The 21,233-nt window shown below is 36.0% G+C and overlaps 1 protein-coding gene and 1 long non-coding RNA gene across 7 annotated transcripts in view; both read right to left on the bottom strand.

The window, feature by feature from the left end:
• Positions 1–21,233, bottom strand: part of LOC145686307 (uncharacterized) — a 1,046,376-nt gene that overhangs the window by 824,846 nt on the left and 200,297 nt on the right. The window lies entirely within an intron of this gene.
• Positions 17,479–20,938, bottom strand: LOC145684740 (uncharacterized). Its single transcript, XR_014131378.1, has 2 exons — positions 20,655–20,938; positions 17,479–18,054 (listed from the first exon to the last, which is right to left on the bottom strand). It is a non-coding gene; the product is annotated as an uncharacterized LOC145684740 (long non-coding RNA).

Raw genomic sequence — 21,233 nt, 5'->3', positions numbered from 1 at the left:
AACTTACTTGGCCCACCAGATAGAAGCGCTCTACATCTGAGCCACCTTGCCCAATGATTAAAGCAGGTCAATGATAATCGAGGATTTGGTGGAATAAAGGTTGGAAGAAGCGGGTGTATCCTGAGGAAACTCACGGATACGGTCTTGTCCACAACAAACGTAGTTGGCCCACCAGAGGAAGGGCTCCACCACTGAGCCACTGCGCCCAATGATTGAACAAAATCAATCATAACAGAAGATTTGCTGGAATGAAATGTGGGATGAATCGGGTGCACCCTGACAAAACCAACGGATACGATCTTGTCGAATATAAACTTACTAGGCCGGGGATCGAAAAATCAAAGACCACACGCACCAGATAAAGTGTTCCACTACTGAGCAACCGTTCCCTAATGATTGAAAGAAGTCACTGCTAATGGAGGAATTGGTGGAATAAAAAGTGGGAGGAAGCGGGAGTACAGTGAGAAAACCCACGGATAGGACTTTGTCCACTACAAGCGTAGTTGGCCCATCAGATGAAGCACTCTACCACTGAGCCACTGCGGCCAATGATTGAAGGAAATTAATGATAATAGAAGAATCCATGGAATGAAATGTGGGAGGAAGTGGGAGTACCGTGACGAGAACCACGGATACGATATTGTCCACCAAAAATTTACTTGGCCTACCAGAAGAAGCGCGCTACCACTGAGTCACCTCGTCCAATGATTGAACAAATAGAATGATAATAGAGGCGTTGCTGGAATGAAAAGTGGGAAGAAGCAGGAGTACCCTGAGAAAACCCAAGGAAATGATCTTGTCCACTACAAACGTAGTTGGCCCACCAGAGGAAACGCCCTACCACTGAGCCACTGCACCCAATGATTGAAGCAAGTCAATGATAATAGAAGAATTGGTGGAATAAAATGTGGGAGGAAGCGGGAATACCCTGTCAAAACCCATTGATACGATCTTGTCAAACACAAATTTACCTCGCTCACCAGAGGAAACGCTTTCCCATTGAGATACTGCATCCAACGATTGAAGAAAATCAATAATAATAACAGAATTGGTGGAATGAAAATTGGGAAGAAGCGGGAGTAGAGTGAGAAAACCCACGGATACGATCTTGTCCACCACAAAGTTACTTGACCCACCAGTGAATGCGCTCTACCATTGAGCCACTGCGCCCAATGATTGAAGCAAATCAACGATAATAGAAGAATTGGTGGAAAGAAATGTGGGAAGAAGCGGGAATACCCTGAATAAACCCACCGATACAAATTTGTCCACCACAAACATCAGGATGGGGATCGAAACATTAAGGACCCCACGCACCAGAGGAAGCGCTCTACCACTAAGCTACCTTGTCCAATGATTAAGGTAAGTCAATGATAATAGAGGAATTTGGTGGAACGAAAAGTGGGAAGAAGCAGGAGTACCCTAACAATATACACATATACGATCTTGTTCACCACAAGCTTAGTTGGCTCACCAGAAGAAACGCTTTCCCATTGAGCTACTGCACCCAACGATTGAAGAAAATCAATAATAACAGAATTGGTGGAATGAAAATTGGGAAAAAGCGGGAGTACCCTGAAAAAACCCACGGATACGATCTTGTCCCACACAAGCTTTGTTGACTCAGCAGACGAAACGCTTTCCCACTGAGCCACTGCGCCCAATGATTGAACGAAAAAAATGATAAAAGAAGACTTGGTGTAATGAAATGTGGGAGGAAGTAAAAGTATCCTGACAAAACCCACTGATATGATCTTGAATAACACAAATTTACTAGACCGGGGATCGAAAGAGTAAGGACGCCACGCACAAGATGAAGCGTTCTACTACTTTGCCACCATGCCCAATGCGTGAAGCAAATCAATGATAATGGAGGAACTGGTGGAATGAAAAGTGACAAGGAACGGGAGTACACTGAGAAAACCCACGGATACGACCTTGTCCACCTCAAACGTAGTTGGCCCATCAGATGAGGCACTCTACCACTGATCCACTGCGCATAATGCTTGAAATAAGTTAATGATAATAGAAGAATCGGTGGAATGAAATGTGGGAAGAAGTGGAAGTACCCTGACAAAACCCACGGATACGATCTTGTCCACCAAAAATTTACTTGGCTCACCAGAATAAGTGCGCTACCACTGAGCCACCTCGCCCAATGATTAAAAAAATTGAATAATAATTGAGGAGTTGCTGGAATGAAAAGTGCGAAGAAGCAGGAGTAACCTGAGAAAACCCAAAGATACGATCTTGTCCACTACAAACGTAGTTGGCCCACCAGAGGAAACGCTCTACCACTGAGCCAGTGCGCCTAATGATTTTAGAAAGTCAATGATAATAGATGAATTGGTGCAATGAAATGTGGGAGGAAGCAGGAATACCCTGACAAAACCCACCGATACGATCTTGTCCACCACAAACTTATTCGTCTCACTAGAGGAAACGTTTTCCCATTGAGCTATTGCGAACAATGATTGAAGAGAGTAAATGATAATAGAAAAATTGGTGGCATAAAATGGGGGAGAAAGCGGGAGTACCCTGTCAAATACCATGGATACGATCTTGCTCACCACAAACGCAGTTTTCCCACCAAAGGAAGCGCTCTTCCATTGAGACACCGCGCCCAATCATTAAGGTAAGTCAATGATAATAGAAGAATTGGTGCAATGAAATGTGGGAGGAAGCGGGAGTACCCTGACAAAACCCACGGATACGATGTTGTCCACCACAAATTTATCAGGCACGGAATCTAAACAGTAAGGACCTCATGCACCAGAGGAAGCGTTCTAGCATTGAGCCACCGTGCCCAACGATTAAATCAAGTCAATGATAAAAGAATTGGTGGAACGGAAAGTGGGATGAAGCGGAAGTAACCTGAGAAAACCCACGGATACGATCTTGTCCACCATAAAGTTACTTGACCCACCAGTGAAAGCGCTCTACCATTGAGCCACTGCGCCCAATGATTGAAGCAAATCAACGATAATAGAAGAATTGGTGGAAAGAAATGTGGGAAGAAGCGGAAATACCCTGAGTAAACTCACGGATACGAATTTGTCCACCGCAAACATCAGGACGGGGATCGAAACATTAAGGACCCCAAGCACCAGAGGAAGCGCTCTAGCACTACGCTACCGTGTCCAATGATTAAGGTAGGTCAATGATAAAAGAGGAATTGGTGGAATGAAAAGTGGGAAGAAGCAGGAGTACGTTGGGAAAACCCACGATACAATCTTGTCCATCACAAACTTACTTGGCCCACCAGATGTAGCGCTCTACCACAGAGCCCCTGCGCCCAATGATTAAAGCAAGTCAATTATAATAGAAGAATTTGTGGAATGAAATGTGGGAGGAAGCGGGAGTACCATGAGAAAACCCACTAATACGATCTGGTCCACCACAAACTTATTTGGCAAGGTATAAAAATAATAACGACTCCACGCACAAGAGAAAGCGCTTCACCATTGTGCCACCGTGCTCAATGAATAAATTAAGTCATTGATAATAGAAGGAATGGTGGAATGAAAAGTGGGAAGAAGCGGGAGTACCCTGCGGAAACCCACCGGTACGATCCTGTCCACAACACAACTTACTTGCCTGGGTTCGAAAAAATAAGGTCACCGCGCACGAGAGGAAGCGCTCTGCCACTGAACCACCGGGTCCAATGATTACAACAAGTCAATGATAGTAGAAGAATTGGTGGAATGAAAAGTGGCAAAAATCGGGAGTACCCTGAGAAAACCTACAGATACCATCTTGTCCACCGGAAACTTACTTGGCCGGGGATCGAAACAATAAAGATACACGCACAAGAGTAAGCGGTTTACCATTGAGTCCCACAACAAGAACAAGAAAATTGGAATTTATTTGGAAATATTTTAAAGAGCAATATCCTTCAATGGCAAAGACGACTGCCGGATGATCGTGTTTTAGTAACTCCATGAGCAGAAAGGACTGATATGTCCCTCTCCCATATGGTCTTTTTCAAACCATATACGTTACCCGGAATATTATCCTTTATTCGTCATCCGGATGTAATCAGTTATTCGAATGTTCTATTATCCAGATATTATCCGTTATTTTAATTTTACAAATTATCCGGATAAATCCACTATCCGGATATTATCCGACATCCGGATATTATCCGTCAGCCGGATATCATGCGTTATGCGGATATTATCTCTCATCCGTTATCCGGTTATTATTCGTTATCCACCATAGGGATACTATCCGTTATATTTTTATTTTATTCCTAAGTATTTATGGTTTGCCACCAACGTGACATTTTACAACATATTAAAAAAAATTATGGAATGCTTGCGAGAAAGCTTTACCTCATTAGCTTTCTAGATTGACTACAAAACTAATTTTGCTTAACTTCCAATTTTACATACCTGCAACTAAGTTGGTAATAGCTAATATCACCGAACTACAAAATAATCATATTACACTTTTAAACAAATCATCCATCCATACTATCTGGGTATTATCCGTCATTCATTATCCGGATATTATCCGTCATCGATAACCTGATATTATTCGTTATCCGTCATCCGTTTTGTTATCCGTCAACAGGATATTGCAAATCCGGATAAGTTTCTATCCGATATCAGTATAAAAAATTTTCCAGATGTGGCAATTCCTAATCACCATCGTCAGGAACATACACGAGCTAAATATTCTCAAAGTCTGCTTCACAAGAACGGGGGCAAATCCAGTGGGCGATCATGGCGATTGCCCCCCAGAAAGGGGATATTTCCTATTTTATATATAAATAAAACCCATTCCAGAGTTTGGAGCTCTTAAAAGTACTCTAAATAGGAGTATTACTAACCACCGAGCCTCCAGAAGCTCATCGTAGATCTGCCTCTGGACAAGAGAATGGGAAACACTTCTTATTCACATTCCGTTTGCACTTCTCAAAAAATAAACAATATTTTCTTTCACTTCTGCATTCTACTGCTGCATTCTACTGAACTGTAACGACTTTTTATGTTCAAAAATGATTATTCATTTTTGAATAATTGTAAATGTTTATAAGTTCAGTAATTCACCATGAATAGAGTCAACTAGATTTTTTTTGTAACGAAGAAATAACAACATGAACAGTGAAATATCTTCTCACAAACTATCGAGAGTTGAGAGTCGACAAACTTTGTTCTTTCGTTTACCGATTACCTCGAAACCGCGGTAGCCAGAATTAGCCCAGGATAGGGGACTTATATTAAGAAAATGAAAATCTCAGGAAAATGCAGAAGTCTTTTAGTCTGGGAGAAAAAAGGAATGAAATCTCTAATTTCTAGTTCTGTTAGTCTTGTAGCCCTTAGTCCGTTAAAGTACTGATAGAAATATGGCCAATGAATTATGGCTATTTTGTAGAATATTCCGCTTTAATATCACAGGAGATTCATCTTCCGGCTTGCTTGGTTGTGAAAAGTTATAGAGTGTATTGGTATACTATGTAAAGTATGTGTACTGTCGCTGATTTGTGATAACAATCAGAAACAGAAGTAAAAGGTAAATTGCAGTAAAAGTTTTCTGTTAATTTTTATATTCAAGGGAAGACGGGAAACCTACTTTTATATTAAGATTTGTTTTTCTTAAAATATCTTTTCGGGTTCCCTCCCTTCACCCTCAACATTGAATACGAAAATGGAAAACTTATTTAGAATTTGATTGTTGACTCCAGTATATTTCAAGCATCACTTCTCGGACCTGGGCCTGTGATATGTCGATACATCGCTATCGTCGATATGTATATTATCGTATATCAAAATTCGATATCGCGAATATATGGACATGAATATATCATTCTAGATTTTCGATATCGATATTCGGGAGGCGTCGAGATGTAAGGGACCCCTAAGACTTGCGATGGATGAAGAAATTAAACTTACTTTTTACAATATAGTTTTCTATTCATAATATATTTATTTCCACAAATTGCAATGTAAATACATCCACTTGCAAATTTGCAACATTATATGGTATAATTTCTTAGGCACCAGAACATTTCTGTTCCCTGAAAAAAGAAACAAAAAATCACGTGCAAAAGCAAGTGCTTCGAACCTTGAACTAGAATTTACCATAAGAAAGATTTTTATTCCTCTCTCTTGGAGATTTCTACCCCTTTTGTCCTTTTGGACCGCTCATTGACGAAACGTGCACACATGATCGCTATATTCATTCGTGCCCTTAGACAGAGTCAGAGATTTTGAAAAGGAAACGACTTTTTAATAATAATAATAATAATAATAATTATTATTATTATTATAAAAATGGGGTTTACAACTACGGTCCCATTTCTTTATCTTGCATGGGAGGGCCGCAAGTCTGCTATGCCACTGGTGTTCCCTATTCTGTTTGTCTCTTTTTCGTTTCGTTTATCTATTTGTTTTTGTGCTGTTAGGCTTTTATATGAAACCTTTATATTATATAACTTTTTCTTTTTATGAGTTTCTTTTCGGGGGCAGTGGGGGAAAGAGAGAAATGCTTTCTTCTTATATCTGTTTCTTACCATTCATCTTGTTTGCACTGCTTAAATAAGTCATTTTGTAACTTTTGATGTCATCCAAATCCGTCACAATAATAAAATTGTTATTCTTAACAATTTGTTTTATTCTCTTATTTGCAGTTTGCCACACTGATATATTTGACAAAATTGAGGTTTCGAATTTGCAACCAACCCAACCGCCGAGCTTTAAGGGTTGCCTGCTATTGCAGGAAAAGGAGAATTGCAGGTGGTAATGCACTTTTGGAGTCGTGTATACATTGAAAAGCAATATAAAAAGTCTAAAATTGCACACATTAACGGTAGACATTTACTTTAGTATACTGAAAAACAATATAGCTACTTTAGAGTTATAATAGAATACAAGAAACGCAAACAATTACACAATTAATATCTTCTAATGAAGCGATCAGACAAAATATATGACACTGGAAGTGTCCTCACAACTTTCCATAGAAAAGAAGAATTTAAAAATAAATTAAAAATAAATATTAAAAACTAAACGAAATAACATTAACTGTAGACACTTACTTTAGTATAGTAATAAAAACAGAGTAGTTGCTTTTAAAAATACTTTACTTTAACGTGTGTTGCTTTTAGAAGAAAAATACGAGAAAAACATTATATTATTTGATGAATTAGAGTTTATATGTGTTTTGTTAAAAAAATAAATATTACGATGATCACACTCTATGAATATTCTTTTAAGAAAAATAAACAGAGCTTCTACAAAAAGCGAATTATTTACAAGTTCACAGCGTAGCTGTTCTTATAAGTTTTCACAGCAAACGATCTAACTAAAATTTCAGGGGAAATGAATTATTTACATGTTCACAGCATAGCTGTTCTGAATTTGCAATGCAATTTTTAGTATTTTCTGCTACCCTCTATTTCTGATTTCCTCTGATCTTCCTATGGAATCGATCCATTAAAAACTCAGGGGTTTGCACAGCAAACGATCCAACTAAAATTCCACAGGAAGCGAATTATTTACAAGTTCGAAACATGGCTTTTCTTTATGAACTTCCATGGGAACTTTAATATTTTCGCAACTATCTTGCTTTTCCAAGTAATTTATTAGGAGAACGTTAATTAGTAACTTCACAGCGTAGCTGTTCTGATTTTGCAACGCAATTTAAATATGTTCGCAAATACATTTGCTGGGACTAATTTAAATAGGTACGATGGAATAATTTTAAAAAGTATAGTAAATATTACATATATATTATTAATGTTACGCAGTAACTATTTATTTTTATTTTAAATAACTATATGTTCAATGTATAGTATAGTCTTACCGTTAATGTATAATAAATGGAAAATATAAACAGTTAACTACCTTTATTAATTTGTTTCTTTTTTACCCGTGTACGTATTGTATAAAAATATTTACTTTTCTTTTTTTAATCGTGTATATAACATATAAAAAGTTTAGTAGCTTAATTGCAAGTATGTAATGTTATACATTCCGGTTAATATAAAAAAATATTGACATATACAAATATTATAAACCTTACCACTTATACTATATAGCAGTAATGCAAAGAAAAACCCACTAAAATCCACTATAGTGACCGCCATGTTTGTTTTTAAACAATGCTATCTGTGCACACAACATACACATAAGTGTGTATAAGACAGTGCGTGTGTGTGCATGTAATATAGCAAGTTACCGAGTGTTGTTTATTTGTATATCCGGTAATACCCCGCGCGGTTTCCGGGCGCGAATATTTTTACGCGTCCCGTGTCGAGAAAACCTTTTTTCGGGCGCGAACACGCGGCGCGCAGCGGTAGCGCTAAAAAGACGCGAAAATGCTCTTTATTCTAGTAATATCATTCATTTTGCCTATTAATGTAAAAATATAACATTTAATAAGCATATTTCCAAAGTTCCAAAAAAAATCACGCCATATTTATGCAAATTGATTACAATTTTATTTTAAAGTTACTTTGTTGTAATATGTATAATAGTATTCGTTAGGTCCTAAGCTTCAAGAAAATATCTTTCTTTACGTTGTATGACCTATAGTTTGGCGTAAAAAAGCAAAAAAATGTGTGTGACTCACCCCATTTTCCGACGCCACTGATACCTCCGAAAAACTTGTCTAATTTTATCGTGTAAGGTGTCATTCTTTATAGTTTCTGACCTGACAAATCGATTTCTGTAGTCCATTTTCTTCCATCGTGAATAGTTTAGAAGTTACGTCAACTTAAATTCATCATATTTTTATTTTAAAGTCAGAATGTTCTAACTTATATAATAGTATTCGTTAGGTCCTAAGCTTGATGAAAATATCTTTCTTTACTATCTACGACCAACAGTTTGCCGTAAAAAGCAAAAAATGTATTGTGATCCACCCCATTTTTTCGACGTCACTCATACCTCCGAAAAAATTGTCCAATTTCATCGTGTAAGGTGTCATTCTATACAGTTTTTGACCTGACAAATCGATTTCTGTAGTCCATTTTCTTCTAGCATGAATAGTTTAGAAGTTACGCCCCCTTAAAATCATCATATTTTTATTTTAAAGTTACAATGTTCTAACTTGTATTTTAGTATTCGTTCAGACCTAAGATTCATGAAAATATCTGTATTTTCTACGACCTACAGTTTGCCGTAAAAAGCAAAAATATATTGTGACCCACCCCATATTCCAACCTCACTGATACCCCCGAAAAAAATTGTCCAATTTCATCGTGCAAGGTGTCATTCTATAAAGTTTTTGACCTGACAAATGGATTTCTGTAGTCCGTTTGCTTCTAACATCAACAGTTTATGTGTTACGTCCAGTTTAAATACATTATGCTGAAAAAATCTTTCTTTTTTCCATCAGCGCCATCTATTCAGGCAGCATTGTCAGTACACTGATGTACTTTGTGCATGTACCTTCGTAAGTTACCGCGTGTTGTTATTCCTGCAAACGGCAATGTTGTTATTCCTGCCAATACGTTTACAAACCAAAATATATCGCTTCCCGCGTTGCCTAATCAAGTTTTCATTTTTCCCATTTCATTTCTTTGTATAGAGTTCCAGTACGTGCCTTCAAACATACAGTGTACCGGCATGCAAGAGGACAGTCTGTAGTAGGTAAGTCACAACTTTTTTAATTTGCATAATCTATAACGTCCATGTGCTTTGCATTACTAACCATAAGCTTTTAATGTAACATTATATAAACATATACCATACTCAAAACCTAATTTTAACTTCCATTTCCCCTTTCAAATGGTACAAATACCTTTAAAGTAACACTAAATAGGCAAAAATTAACACTGAAAAACATCTACATATCCTTCAATCCTAGTTTACTCTCAATAAGCCGCCCACATAATCATATTTTGCATACGCTGCTCACAAGGGAACCTTCCGAAAATGATAGTTGCAGTGAAAGATGTGACCTATGCCAATTGATAGAGCTGTAACAGAGATGAACATTCCCAAAAAATTAGCTGCCCATAGCAATAGGTTCAAGAAATATAAGGAGTGGAAGTTCTGGAAACAGCAAGGTTGGACAAGGGGGGAAAAGTGCAAATTCCGCAAAAAAGGGGGGCACGGCAAAATACAATGCTGACAAGTGATGTATGGAAATAGACTTGCCACAATAGGGAACAAATGAAGGCCACCAGTGGGGTTAACAGTGTTGCCAACTGCAATGAAAAGTACATGTTTTGTAAAGAGCACTATATGAAGTGAGTGTAATATTCAGTGTCAACCTGTCATTTAGAACATAAGATATGACGTGTATAATCAGTGGTACAATTTAACAAAAGGAAATAGAAAAAACAGAAGTACGAAAAATACGGAAAAGATGGATTTGGCCATAATGTGCCACATTTGATCTCGAGCTGTACATATTAGAATGAACAAAACAAGAAAGCACCAACTATGCAGGAAACCGACATACCTAGAATCGAAAAGAAAAACGAGTTCCCAAGTTGGCAACACTGGTCATGAAAAACCAGACAATTCTAATATAGTTAGACCACTCGCTTCACAAAAAGAAAATTCCGACAACAGGCATCACTAGGAATGCATCAAAGCTGGAGTGGTTGAGGGAATGTCAAGTCGGGGAACATGAAATGGTTGGGTTGAGCCATTAACGATAATAGAAGTAGTGAACATTATGTCATGGTTGGGTCGTGTGTGGGAATATACAGGATGTCCCACCAAACTTTGTGACCTGAAAGATTTGCAAAACGAACAAAATGTTACGGATCCATTTGTGCAGGGATGTACCAATGTCAGGGGGTGATAAAAGTCTGTAAGAAGCAAGTGCCCACAGGATCCCCGTCATAGGGCCCCAGGAGCTAACTTCAAACTTTCAAATGGCAACAGGGACCGAGTAGTACCTCTTTCAATAGATCATGGAATGTGCAACAATACCTATAGGAAACATTTGCTATTTGAAGCATGGTTTTTAAAATGGCCGCCACAAATATATGTTGTGTCTTAACATGGCATCGAACATTGTGATCTCAAATTGCTGCGAAGCGAAAAGAGATGTTGCAAATCCAATTGCACAGGAATGTGCTCATGTCGAGCCAAGAAAACTTTGTAAGAAGGAAGTCCCGCAGGGCCCCCATCATAAGGCGCGAAGGGTCAAACGCAACATTTCAAATGGGAACATGGGGCCGATGATATTTCTTTGGATAGATGCAACACCGCCTATAAGAAACATTTGCTATATGAAGCACGGGTTTCGAAATGGCTGCCAAAAATGCACGATGTTCTTGTCACCGAGCAGATATTTTTGGCGGCCATTTTGACTTTTTGTCAACTCTTTCGAATATTAAGGCCTTTCCAAATACAACTGCAAACATGCGGAAGAGTGATTTAAGCATGTTTTATGCCAACGTATTTTGGCCAAGTTTGGCAGAAAGAAACCTAACTGATGTTGTGCTATTTGTTGATTCTTGGACAGCGAACAAAGACACCAACTTGCTCTACGAGCATGTACCATCCGGAGTGAATTTCAAAGTTGAGCGATCCCTCCTGGTTGTACGGGTCTGATACAACCACTTGATGTGTATGTTTTTAGACCATACAAGAACTTTGTGCGCTACGTTACAGAGCTTGTGTTATCAGATACTCACTTTAACATTTGATCCCGCGAGAATTTTCTGAAACTTCAAGCCTTAACCCATTACCAGTTTACGGCATGTTTATTCAAGCCTTTGATTATGTTTGCTTTATGCAGGTGTGGATATGTGATAGAAAGACCACCAAAGGTTCCGACACTTCTTTGGACATTCACAGGCGATCATTGCACCATGTATGACGGATTGGCAGTATTTCGCTGTGCTCAATGCAAATGAATCTTCTGTTTGGACCATTGTCTCATCGAACAATTGCACGTTCAATGTTGACGAGCATGCACAAATGATGCGAAGACTATTGCCTGTTGCCAAAATTTTCTTTTTGTGCAGCGAGTAGAATAACTATATTAGAATTGTTTGGATTTTCATGACCAGTATTGCCAACTTTGGAACTCTTTTTTCTTTTCGATTCTAGGTACGTCGGTTTCCTGCATAGTTGGTGCTTTCTTGTTTTGTTCATTTTAATATGTACAGCTCGAGATTAAATGTGGCGCATTATGGCCAATTCCGTCTTTTCCGTATTTTACGTACTTCTGTTTTTTTTCTATTTCCTTTTGTTAGATTGTACCACTGATTATCATATCTTATGTTCTACATGACAGGTTGACACTGAATATTACACTCACTTCATATAGTGCTCTTTACAAAACATGTACTTTTCATTGCAGTTGGCAACACTGTTAACCCCACTGGTGGCCTTCATTTGTTCCCTATTGTGGCAAGTCTATTTCCATACATCACTTGTCAGCATTGTATTTTGCCGTGCCCCCCCTTTTTTTTTTTTGCGGAATTTGCACTTTTCCCCCCTTGTCCAACCTTGCTGTTTCCCGAACTTCCACTCCTTATATTTCTTAACCCTTAATAGGGCGCATAAGGAAAAGTTACGTAATAGGGCGCGTGGCGTACAAAGTACCACATACACACATTTGGTCCCTGAAGACATATTTACTGTAATTTTTCAGTCCTAAGTTGTTTTTTAAACTATTTATATGTTAAAAAATTTCAAATTTGACATTTTTTTAAACAAAATTTATTTAAACTTATCATTTTAAGCAGTTACAGGTAAAAAAAAAACTAAAAGTTAGGAAAACCTGACTTTACTACAAGAAATGAATATAAAATGGAACGTTTGACCGTCATTGTGGGACGAAAGTACTCAATTCCTAGTCCATCGTTTGCCCATAGATCTTCCATACGTGTATGTGAGGACTGCAGCACACCGGCAAGAAATAACAAACCCATAACACCATTCATTTCTAATCGGTCAGTCTCTTTAGCGTTCCTTTTACGTCCATAGTTTGCTCTATTTGTCCGTATCCAAACATTGGTATACTCAACAATTTCGTCAATGAGCGAGTCAGGGAAAAGTAGCTTCCAAGTTTCGAATGAGGTTTTCGTTGCCAAAGCTTCACTTTTTGGTGTAGGAAGACGATCTCCTATTCTTTTCGCTCGAATAATATTTTGTCTTCGCACTCTTCCAAATAAATTAGCATCGTTCATGTGAGCATTCCATTCAGTTTCCTTGTATTTTCCAATTAAGACATTCCGGTTTACTGTTCCATCACTATCATCTTCTATTGCAGTTTCTTCATTAGCAGACATTTCTGACTCCGTATCGTGACCACTGTGTTCCAATTCATCTTCGGATTGATCAGATCCTTCCCCTTCGATGACATCTTCTTGAGCAGGTTCATTACTTCTACTATCATCTTCGTTATTTGCAAACAAATGTTTACGCAAAGTCTCTATACCAGGTTTAGCATTTCTTTCTTCTACTTGGATTTCTTTCTAAACGCTATCAAGTAAAGAAAACAAACGATTTCTTTCTTCATTTTCCATTGTAGCCAAAATATCTTTACCACAAAATTCTACAAAGTAATAGGTCTAATTACAGATTCAAATCATAATACATTACAAACACACAACACACGGCGACATGAAACGCAAAACAAGACGATTTCACTAAAACAAGTACGTAAAATGTTTGTAAAAACAATGCCGGTGTAGGGCGCGCGGCGTACAAGTGTCCGCACAAAAACTCACACAATAGGGCGCGCGGCGTACAAAAGACAACACTTCTTCCTAAAACGCCTAGCCTAGCCAGAGCTGAGCGTTCAAACTGGTTCTCTCTCTAAGGGTCAGGTAGAGGGGTAGTGGGGGGTAGATAAGGTGGGGGGTGAGCGGCGGGGGTGCCACATTGTGTCCCATACAATACTAAAAGTATTTGCTGCGGAACTTTGTACGCCGTGCGCCCTATTACGGGTTAAACCTATTGCTATGGGCAGCTAATTCTTTGGGAATGTTCATCCCTGTTACAGCTCTTTCAATTGGTATAGATCATATCCTTCACTGCAACTATCATTTTCGGAAGGTTCCCTTGTCAGCTTTTATTTGTCATTCAGCTTTGCTCGCGTTCGAACACACACCAATACAACTACACATTGCTCACACACTCTCTCTTTTCTTTGTAAGTGCAAAAAGTACCAACACAAAATAATCCTCCTCTCCGCCGTCTCCAAACAACCCTACTCTGACCTCCAGCGTTCTTTAAACCAAACTTTTTTCCTCTGTCTTTGTTAGCCTCCATATTTGTTTGTCTGCGCTTAAAATTGCAAATAACCCGTCTCCCCCTACACCTTTCATTCACTCATATTTAACCGTGCTTCTACACCTAGTAAACAAGTATAAACAAGTATAAACAAGTATATATATTCTCTGTACCACTCTTTCTGTTAACTCGCATACAAATCTTTATTTTTTCGCACATTTTACCAAGTATTTTCTATGTTACTCCAGCAAATACAATCATTCCGCTATCCCCCATTTTCATTCTTAATTTATTGGCAGCCCAATCTCAGTGACTTTTGGCAATCAGTGAGTGGTACTCATTTTCGTTTATGTATTGACTTTTACTGGTTAAAAATTTGAAAGTATTTCCTTTCTACCTAATAACATATTCATTGGAGTCTTCTAGACTTGACGTGCTAATAATTTTACCATTTACCGTTTTGGTTCATATATATATAAAACTAATACTACAGTAGCCTTGGGTAGTATACTTGCTAATGCCCAAATCATTTAAAATTGGTATAGAAAACAAAGAGTGAAAAATATCAATTGAGTTTCTTTTTATGAGATATCATTCAAATCGATCCATTAAAATACAATATGCACAGCAAATTAAACAATGGAGGGGATATGCAAATAACTTTTAAAACTGAAGGACATACTTGATAATTATAAAGTGGAAATAAACAATAAAAAGCTATGCAAAAATCCCATGGAATCCAGGTCTTATCTAACACAAATTTTAAGCCTGACACCCTTACATTTTTTACTATTCCCCAAAAAATTTTCACGGAACGTTTCTAAATAAACTATAATATGATTACAGTGTGGTTTTCCCTAGGTTATTTATCACAACTGAATTTTGCACTACTTTTTTTCAGTTAATTACCAACTTAAATCAAGTACCTATAAAGTACTTTAACCAAATAGGTTTCTTACAACAGGAAAAAAAACAAATAAAGAATTCCTATAGCCAAACAAATAATCATTTTTTAACTAGCAAACTGAATATTGGACTCAGAAACAAGTTGGTCGGGTGCTATATCTGTGTCAATGGACTATATGTTCAGAAACTTTAGCAATACGCAAGTTACAAAGCTTCAAAAGTGTTTTTGAGGCAAAAAAATATAGAATCCATATAAGGATCACCAAACAAAAATATTTTAAAAACGGATAGGAAAGAAGAGGCGGGTTTTATTCATCATTTTTTGTTAACAATATTATTTTGTTTGCATATAGTTTACGAGAAATTGTGTTCTTCTTCATATTAGTATAAAAGGAAAAGGTGAAAGAAAAGCAAGGAATAAGAAGGAGATAAGCACAATAGTGTTAAAAACACTAAGCTGAAGATCATAAAACGGAAAAGAATCATTTTCTAGGTCTGTCAAATGACCGAATACTTAACCCTTTCCGGTACCCGGCTTTTTGGGCTATTTTTTAAACTTTCAGTCAAGCAGCTACTGCATCGTCACTGTTTATCCTAGGATCATGGTTCATACCTCATTCTCTTCACAATGGAGCTGGCTTTCAAATGGTACCACTTGCATGCTTATACCATATACCAGGAGCGGGAAAAATGATGTCAAAATGAAAATTTTGGAGGGAATTTTTTTCTCGCACTTTGGGCCCCTCTGGAGCGGCCCTGTGTGAACGTAGCCATCTAAAATAATCTGATAAATAGTACTTTGAATACTGAATGTATGTGCCAAATTTCAAGTTTCTATCTTGAATACTAAGGGCGGAAGAAATTTTATCAGGAATCCCACCATGCACCAAATTACCGTAAAACAGCATGATCTCAGGTAAAAAATTTCCTGAGACATCCCTAATTACCCTAGGGTCATGTTTCGCCCATCATTCACTTCAGCTTGGAACTGCCTTTCAGGCGGTATGACTCATGTGTCCCCATCTTGTATCTAAGGCGGGAAAATCCCGAAGAAAAGGATTTTTGGGTCTAAATATCCTTTTTTTCAACTTTTGGCCCTCTGGACCACCCTGTTTTGACGCAGACATCTGAAAAAATCTGATAAATACTACTAGGTGGGCTGAATGTTGATGCGCAATTCCAATTTTCCAGGTGCAAAAGTAAGCCCGCCAAAATATATATATATATATCGACAATGTCCCATATTCCCGTATACAGAGGGATATTTTTAAACATTCCCTGAGACATGTCTATCTACCCTAGGATCATGATTTGCACATCATTCTCTTCAGAATGGAACTGCCTTTCAGGTGGTACCATTCACTTGTCTCCATCATGTATCTAAGGCGAGAAAATCCCGAAAAAGGGATTTTTTGGTAAAAATATCCCTTTTTTCAACTTTTTGCCCCTCTGGATCCCCCCTGTTTTAACGCAGAAATATGAAAAAGTCTGGTAAATACTGCTCGGTGGACTGAATGCAAAATTTCAATCTTCTACGTGCAAAAATGAGCCCGCCAAAAATAATGAACTTAGACCGGCCCCGTAATATTAAAAGAAAATATATATTTTAGAATTATGACGTCTTCACTTCATATGTCGACGCAGGAAGGTGTGAAACTATACGTAAGGTGTGAAACTATACGTATATACTATGCAGTTCTAAAAAACAGACTAAAAAGCTCAAATAGGAGATTTATAACGCAATGTAGCATGAAACACCCCGTATTGTACCATGGGATCCCCAACAGGTTAAATAATAATAATAATAATAATAATAATAATAATAATAATAATAATAATAATAATAATAATAATAATAATAATAATAATAATAATAATAATAATAATGGATATTTAAGTATCCGAAATGGTTAGTTGAATTCAAGTTCGCATTCCCTAATTTCATTACTGTTTTGCAAGTTCAGAAAGCATCTTAAACAGCAATTGGCAATTATTTACAACATTGTATTTTTAGCATTATTCTTCTTATAAGGTTTCTATAGACTTTTTCCTGTAATTTCAGCAGGCAAACATTCTTAAATCCCTGTCAAACTAAGAATCTTCGATGGGTCTTTCACAAAAAAATAGGTAAATAAACGAATTTGTAAAGTCATTCAGTAAATATACATTGCCTTACCCGTGCATTCGTTCCACTGTTTTTAGGACCGAAAGGTAACACTGAAAAGAAAATCAAAAAATGTGGTCGCTATAAAGGTTTCCAACCAACCAACCTTAAAACATGATTTTTCACAGTCCAAATTAGCTAAAGTAACTACATTGAAATTAAAAGGAAAGAAACTGCATATTTAATAAAACACCCAAATTATATTCTGTATACTAATTTCTTTTTTGTTTTTCTTTTTATTTCATATATTTACAATTTTTCTTTTTTTTACATTTTTCTTTTTTTCTGTTCCACCATTATATCACTGTTTTCCTATATTGGCATGTGGTTATTGATAATATTTATTTCATGTCCACAATCATTTTCAATAGTGCACAATCAACCGCAAATTCCGAGAGTTCAATTTGAAGATTCGAATATAAAAATTCCCGCGCTTCTAATACAGTGTTACTATAATGTTTATTCATCCAGTTCGACATTATATTATTTTCCTGTTCCACCATAGTAATATTATTATTTTCTTCCTCCTCCGCTTCGTCCTCTTCCTAATTATAATTTTGCACATTTTCTACCAACATCACCTCCTCCTCATCGGCATCTAATTCAATTAGATCTTGTGCTATTATTTCATCCTCTCCCTCCTCCTCTTCGGCATCTAATTCAAGCACATCTTCTGCTAATATCTCGTCCTCCTCCTCTTCGGCAGCTAATTGATTTACATCTTCTACTATTATTTCATCCTCCTCCTCCTCTTCGTCATCTAATATAATTACATCGTTTTCATCCTTGCTTAAATCGATAACTTCAATGTCCCTGGGCTTTGCCATCCTGCAACAAACAAAAATAACAATTATAAATAACAAGTAATTTCAATATAAAGTGTTACTATAAAATTTCAAAGGTTATATTTAAGCATCCATGCTGTTAAAAAATATATCAATATAAGTAAAACAATGTGTTTTTTACACTATTTTTCCTTCCTGTCACAAATTCACGCATTCAGTTATATAATTATCAAGAGCAATTCCAAGAAAATATAAGAATCACAATTCTTCAATCTATTCTAATAAAATAAATAGGTACTGTCAAATCAGTACTCAGTTAAATTTTATGAAAGACAATTGTCAGTCAGTCTTATTTCTCAAACATAACTCATCTAGTTATTCGCTTAGCGCCTATAATCTGACCTACCATAACTATTTCATTTTTTAAGTATTAGTTCTTAAAACTTGGGTCTTCAGTACAACTAATGAATCTAATTATTTTTTGTTTGTTCTCTTCTAAAGAAGCTGCTATTATTTATTTATTTATTTATTTGTTTCCCCCCACTAAAAACTCCGAGGAGCTTAGCTCCTAAAATTATGTCTATAATGTAATTTATCTATAGTTCCAACAAAAGTAAAATTTCCTTTCTTCATTCATAAACGAACTAATTTTCTCTGTAATTTTTACTATGACATTTTTACCTTACTTTTAAAAGTAACCTACATATAACTGTACACAAGGCCTTAAAAATCAACAATGTCATGCATTTGTTAACACTATTATTTTGTATCCCTCCCAACAAAAATGTGTGTGTCTCGTTATATGTGCAAGGTATCAAATAGGCTACGTCCTTATTACGCATGTATGCACATATTCGTAACATCTAACCTTTTCATATCATCTATATAAAAATCCATAATAAATACCACAAAAATTAAGCAACAGTTTTACCTAGGAAATAGTACTATTTACGACACTAGCAACGCAATATTCAGTTATCATAACGCTTTTATTTTACTACTGCTACACAAATCCTAAACTAAAAACTCACGGTATTCAGTAATTAAATTAATTTCCTCTAGTACATATGGTTCATAGTTCCGTTCCTGTCTAAGTAACCTTATAATAAACAATATTATGTTCATGATTTTTTCGGAATTCTCCCGTTTCCTTCCACATCCTTAATTATCATCTCCCTTTAGCCTAACTTGCATTACCGTGCAAAATAAATTAATAAGTAGCACAATAAGTATTCAATATTTTAAATAAATTAATATAGGAAAACAAAAATCAGCTTTCCTCAAAAAACAAATCTTCTTCACACCTACATTTTAAATAAGGTCTTGCAATATTCTTCATTTCATTTTTCCTTACTTAAATTTCTATAATATAGAACATGAATTCACTTTCAGTCTAAGTAAATATTTTATCTTCTATTCTGCATTCAAAGCAATATTCTAATAAATATTAAGCAAATGTTTATTCTTTAGGCATCAGTGCTTTCGTCTTTCCCGCATTTGATTTTTTTATTCAACTTGCGGTAAAGTCAATTGCTCAAAAGTGTAAAAGACTTTTTTCAAATTACTTAAAACACTGGATAAATTCAAAAAAATAATATTCAAGTTGCGGGTACATTCCTCTATTTTTTTCCGTCTCCCTCAAATACTGCTATTGGCAATAAAAGTCCTTATGGGTATCAATTTAAATAATTTTAGGTACCAACAGTTAAAAAAATCTAATTCCTTCATATATTAATTAATACAAAGTCATAACACTGTGAAAAATAAATTTCATACATCCCTTCAATTAATAATATTTTACGTAAAAGTTAAGTTAAAACTACAACATTTGTCTGCAAGTTACTAGTTTAATCCAAACTAATATCACAAGGGGTTTTGCTCATATCTATAGCTAACAAGTATATTTGCTTTTAGGACACAGTGGCTTTCTATTAAAGCGTTTATCTCTGCTGCAAAAATGTGTCTAATTAATCATGGCCATATAAGTTTGTGCTTTTATTTTTTTACTTCCCACTTTTTTCAAATAGTTATTAATCGCGTTTGTAACCTAATGGAAATATAACCATGGTACACTTGCACCTACGGCAGTTTGCGTGTAATAAATGTAGGGGTTCTTTTTATTATCAAAGACTGTCATCGGGAAACTGTTACATAACAACTGTGCACTTAAAGCCATGCCACTATTACCTAACCTTCTATGTACATGCAAAAATACATGGAAATCAAGAGTTTTGCAATTAAGGTACCGGTGCCTTTAACGTAAAACAATCCAGTTCAATTCCCCACATTAAATCAACTAATTCCAATTCCACGTTAATCACTAAGTCTCGTCTTACATAGCCTTGCTTCTAAAATTATCCACTAAATTCAAATACAAGCAAACTTTGCTCCTCAATATATATAATTCACTTCCAACACGAGCTTATGTCTTTCGAATCCATCGATCAACTATAAGTCTATGTCTCATATCCTCTTTCTAATACTAAATTCGGATATATATTGAAGTAAATATATTCAAACTTGACATTTTCCTAATGTCTTTAAAGCCTTCCTACTTTGTTTATTTTTCATGTCTAAACAAAATTCTCACACTTGTTTTCAAATATTTTTTTTAAAAAAATAAATAAATAATCTAATTCTTACCTCTAATATAACAATTCCTCCAACAGGCGTAGGGCAAAAAGAATCCAGCAAAAACCTAATACAAGATAAGAAAATAATTTTAATATAACATAATAGAACTTGGCAGGCAAAAAAAATATTCAATTTTTAACTCAAAAGACAAAAATAATTAATATAAATTCAACACATCCTGCGCAAACACATAACAGTATTATTCTCTAGGTAGCACATATATTAAAAGTTTAATGAAGATTACTTTGGTAGTTTAAAATTAAGTTATGTGCATTTATATAAATTTCTATACAGTTTTAAAAATTAATCCTACCCACAGCTTTTCAATATTTCTCTTTTTTTTTCCTTAAAAGTCAACAGATATAAATTAACCTTATGTTACAATTTACATTAAAAATTATCAAATCTCATACTAAAATTGTATTATATCCCAGGTTAAACACCTATAAAAGTTAACTTCTTTCATTATTTCTTTATACGCTATATGTAAGGAAACAAAATTCAACTTACCTTGCAAATATAAGTATTTTCTATCAGCTACTTTAAAACGTCGCCAGTTTAGTCAACACGCACACAAATACACAAGCG

The sequence above is a fragment of the Thermobia domestica genome, chromosome 5, assembly GCF_964235325.1.
Source record: "Thermobia domestica chromosome 5, izTheDome1.hap1.1, whole genome shotgun sequence".
NCBI lineage: Eukaryota > Metazoa > Arthropoda > Insecta > Zygentoma > Lepismatidae > Thermobia > Thermobia domestica.
Note: the sequence above shows the minus strand (reverse complement) of the source record. Positions and strands in the feature narration are given on the sequence as shown.